This window comes from Rattus norvegicus, chromosome 2 (genome assembly GCF_021556685.1).
Source record: "Rattus norvegicus strain SHRSP/BbbUtx chromosome 2, alternate assembly SHRSP_T2T, whole genome shotgun sequence".
Lineage (NCBI taxonomy): Eukaryota > Metazoa > Chordata > Mammalia > Rodentia > Muridae > Rattus > Rattus norvegicus.
The window spans coordinates 229,321,292-229,325,933 of record NC_141535.1 but is presented as its reverse complement, the minus strand read 5'-3'; the positions used below and the strand labels follow the sequence as shown (position 1 = coordinate 229,325,933).

The 4,642-nt window shown below is 44.1% G+C and overlaps 1 long non-coding RNA gene across 1 annotated transcript; it reads right to left on the bottom strand.

Annotated features, from left to right (window-relative positions):
- Window positions 1-457: 457 nt before the first annotated feature.
- LOC148006769 (uncharacterized) lies at window positions 458-2,718 on the bottom strand. The gene is made up of 2 exons (XR_015677065.1): window positions 2,318-2,718; window positions 458-1,345 (listed from the first exon to the last, which is right to left on the bottom strand). It is a non-coding gene; the product is annotated as an uncharacterized LOC148006769 (long non-coding RNA).
- Between the last annotated feature and the right edge of the window lie 1,924 nt (window positions 2,719-4,642).

The window sequence follows — 4,642 nt, the reverse complement described above, 5'->3', positions numbered from 1 at the left end:
ATTTAATTGGTGCTGGCTTACAGGTTCAGAGGTTCAGTCCATTATCATCAAGGCAGGAGCATGGCAGCATCCAAGTAGGCATGGTGCAGTGAGGAGCTGAGAGTTCTACAATTTCATCTGAAGGAAGCCAGGAACAGCTGAGCATCCTCAGACAGCTAGGAGGAGGGTCTCCAAGCCCACCCCCACAGTGACACATGGTCACACCTTCTAATAGTGCCACTCCCTGGGCCAAGCATATGCAAACTATCACACATGCCAAGTATTTTTCATATGCATTATTTCATTTGGCTTATAACTGCGTGAATGAAACATTGTCGTTCCTGTTCGCAGAGCACTACTATTAAGTGACCTGTTGAAGCCCACCCATGCAGTTAATGCAATCAAACCATTTTTCTCAACTTCTGGATTCATACTTTCACATCACAGTTGCTGTCTTCCAATTAGGTCTTCCCGATGGTGCCAATTCATTGAAAACTTTTAATTTATTTTTGATGTTTCTGTGTGTGATAGCCTGGGTTGGGGGAGTCCTGTGGCAGGAAATGAATTGGAGATCAGAAGGCACTGTAGAATCAAACCCAAAGTTGTCAGGCTCACCTTCACCAACTGAGCCATCTCCTTGGCTCTCTTCAAAGCCCTTTGGATTACAAGTTCATTTACAGGCCTGACAAAAAAGTCTCCAAGAAGTACTAAGTAATAGGAGCCATGTAGTCAATTAAAGCTACTTAAAGACACGTGAAGTGTAGGCACTTCCTGGATTTTAAAATCTGGTTGGTATACTAAATTACAGAAGTATAAATAATTTAGTACCCTTATAAGAAATGTGACTAAGAACCAAGAAGTTGCCACTAACAAGCACTGCAGGCATCCCCATGGTGATGGAGGAGGCATCCCCATGGTGATGGAGGAGGCATCCCCATGGTGATGGAGGAGGCACCCCCATGGTGATGGAGGAGGCACCCCCATGGTGATGGAGGAGGCACCCCATGCTGAGGGAGGAGACACCCCTGTGCTGATGGAGGAGGCACCCCCAGGTGATGGAGGAGGCACCCCCAGGGTGATGGAGGAGGCACCCCCAGTGTGATGGAAGAGGCACCCCCAGGGTGATGGAGGAGGCACCCCCAGGGTGATGGAAGAGGCACCCCCAGGGTGATGGAGGAGGCACCCCCGTGCTGATGGTGGAGGCACCCCCGAGCTGATGGAGGAGGCATCCCCGTGCTGATGGAGGAGGCATTCCCGTGCTGATGGAGGAGGCAGCCTCATGATGATGGGAAGCATCCTCATGGTGATGGAGGAGGCATCCTCATGGTGATGGAGGAGGCAGCCTCATGGTGATGGAGGAGGCATCCTAATGATGAGTGACACAGTCATGTAATTGCTTCCCTCATTTCATTCAAGCCTCTGTCCTGTGTCATCAGAGAGATGCCATCCTTGCTCACCCCTGTAAACTAGCTTCCCCATTACTCTGTCCCAACCCTGCTTTATTTTGCCCTTACTCTTAAGCTTGGCATCATACCAAACATTCTTTATTTGTTGATCACCTCTGTTACAAAGATACTAGCCTTTAATGTTCGGTGGGCATAGTGCAATATTTAGAGGAAACCAAAAGTCATTTTTCTTAAAAATCCCAGCCTTAGGGCTAATTAACTATCAGGGAAAAAAGTCCTACTACATATGTTAGTTCTTAATGCTAATCCATTTGTGTGAATGGACTTAGAGTACTCATTCAAAACAACAGTCTTAGGTAGGCATGTCTGGTTTTCATGTGAGGGAGAGCTCTTAACCAGTCTATGAGATTGACCAGAGTATGACTGTACTGTATATTGAAGACCACGCTCCAAAATGATGAGAAAAGAAATAATCTCTGTGTAACAAGAAAAATTAATGTAAGTAGTACATTAGCCCAACAATAAGGTTAAATAAATATAATTTATACAATTGAAACCTGGAAGAAATAAAAATGTGTGGGATAAAATCTTTGGAAAGAAATCAAGATTACAAGTACTTGTCAGGGGGCAAAATACAACAGTTGGATTTCAGGGTCTTAATTGAGTCCTTTTTCAATGCCAGAGTCAGATATAACAGTTCGTTCTACAAAGCAGGAATGCTCTCATGAGCCAAGCAAAGGAGGTTGGATTCATAGACATGGGCTGATGCAAACAGAAACAAGGCAGAAGCAGATTGGTCATCCAGAGATTGGTCCACCTGAGACAGGAAGTGGTGATAGGAACTGACAAGCATCAGTTCATTTCCATGGAAAGATTAAAGTAGGAAGGTTTCCTTGTTGCACTACCTCAGTCTGGTCTTTGGGGGCTCTTACCTCCCCGGTCCTGATTTCTCCAGAGGTTTGATCAACAGCTTAGTTTCATTATGGTGACGTGGAACATTAGCATAACGGACCGTTACTGGGGTACAGGGTGGGAACTCGCTCCAAAACCACAGCAGCCTTTAATTTTCGTTTCCTGTACCCAAGATTTAACCAAGATCTGGGTGTGGGAAACACAAGTCTTCATCTCTCTATGCTGCCTTCACCACACAGCGCTCGCATTGGCCACGTGTGCGTTAGGAGAAGCTGCTTGACATCCATAAGAAGTGCAGACTGGCAATGCAGACTGGCAATACTTGGGCTGTGTCCAACCGTTCCAGGGCCAAGATTTCCTGGTGTGGAAACAGAAATCCAGTCCTTGGAGACATTGCCTCGGGACCCAACTAATTCACCCTGTCACTTCAGGCTTATTTAGCAACCGTAACGATAAGCCTATATTCCTATTTTTATTTGAATATAGGCCTCATCAGGAAAATCAAATATATACACAACAGTAGTTGGGTTTTTTTTGGTCACTTTCCAAAAGGGCATTTGGCTTCTAGGGTTATTTGCTTGTAATTGCCTTTGTGGGAGGGGCTGAAGAAAGTCTGCTCGTGGCCTGCATATCCTCTGTATCCAGAGACTGGGACAACTCTCTGAGGTAATACCATCCTTTGGGGGTTGTCTGGATGGCTGCCGTCCTTACCAAGACTTGCTAAATGCTGTACTGTCTACTCCAGCTCTTTCTTTAGACACCCACAAGTTAGGGATCTTTTTTTTATAGCAGTGTAGTGCCTTCTAGTAGCAGATTTACAAAAGAACACAGAAGACAAAAACAGTAAAGAAAAAAAAGTGTGTGTGTGTGTGTGTGTGTGTGTGTGTGTGTGTGTGTGTGTGTGTGTCCTTGCATACAGGACAACTCATGTTTGACAAGTGTAGAGAACAGAAGCTATTGTGTGGTGAAGGTTTTAGAAATAACATGTCAGACATCCTATCTCATAGGAAGTTTGATTATTTAAAGAAGGAAGCCAAATGTAGGGTTGGAGAGATGGTTCAGCACTTAACAACATTTGCTGTTCTGGCTAAGGATCTGAGTTCGGTTCCCTGCACCTACATGGTGGTTTACATCCATCTGGAAGATGGATGCCCTCTTCTGGCCACTGCAGGTACCAGGCACACATGTGGTGTACATGCATACCTGCAAATAAAACACATAAAACCCTTTACTTTTCTTTCTGGTTTCTCTGTGTAGCCTTGGCTGTCCTGGAACTTACTCTGTAGACCAGGCTGGCCTCTAACTCACAGAGATGCACTTGCCTCTGCCTCTCTAGTGCTGGGATTAAAGGTGTGCTGTGCCACTGCTGCCCGGCAGAAAACCCTTTTAAAAGACATCAATGTTGGTGTTACCCAGAAAAAAAGTAACAAGTTTATAATAATTATGATAAACTATTGAAATTTAGTTGTATTGTTTGCTTCACAAGTGTTCTCATTTCATCTATCATACTGATGAAATGCCCTAACAAAAGCAACTTTAAGAGAGGCTTATGATTCTTGATTCTCAGTACTAGTCAGTCACTGAAGTTAAGGAAAGAACTTGAAGCAACTAGTCATGTCCACAGTCAAGAGCAGGAAGAGAAGGAGGTGTGCGTGCTCAGCCTCTCTACCATTACACAGTCCAAATTCCCTGCTTAGGGAATGGTGCTGCCCACAGTGGGTTGGGGTGTACCATCTTGACTTTAATTATCAAGGCAATCCCCCACAGACATGCCCAGTGATCAACCAGACGTAGAAAATCCCTCATCAAGACTCTTCCCAGGTGATTCTAGAATATGCCAAGCTAACAAATGAAACTATCTGTCACAATGAGTGCCTATATCTTTATTTCAGGGTTTGAGAGTCACTACCTTTTATTCTGTATTCATAACATTGCTTTAAAAACTAAGATATGGGCTAGAGAGATGGCTCAGTGGTTAAGAGCACTGACTGCTTTTCCGGAGGTCCTGAGTTCAAATCTCAGCAACCACATGGTGGCTCACAACCGTCTGTAATGAGATCAGATGCCCTCTTCTGGTGTGTCTGAAGACAGCGGCAGTATGCTTATATATAATAAATAAATCTTTAAAAAAAAAACCAAAAAACTAAGATATGCTCAAAGCCTACTGAGACAGCCCTATGTGTTTCAAAGACTTAATGGCTAGAGATTTTCACAAGTAGTACAGCTGGACACAATGGTGTATACCTATAATTCCAGTTTAGGAAGCAGAAGGATCAGAAATTCAAGGCCAGCTTACATACAACATAGCAAGTTTGAGGGTGTCTCAAAAAATAAAAAAGAAATTA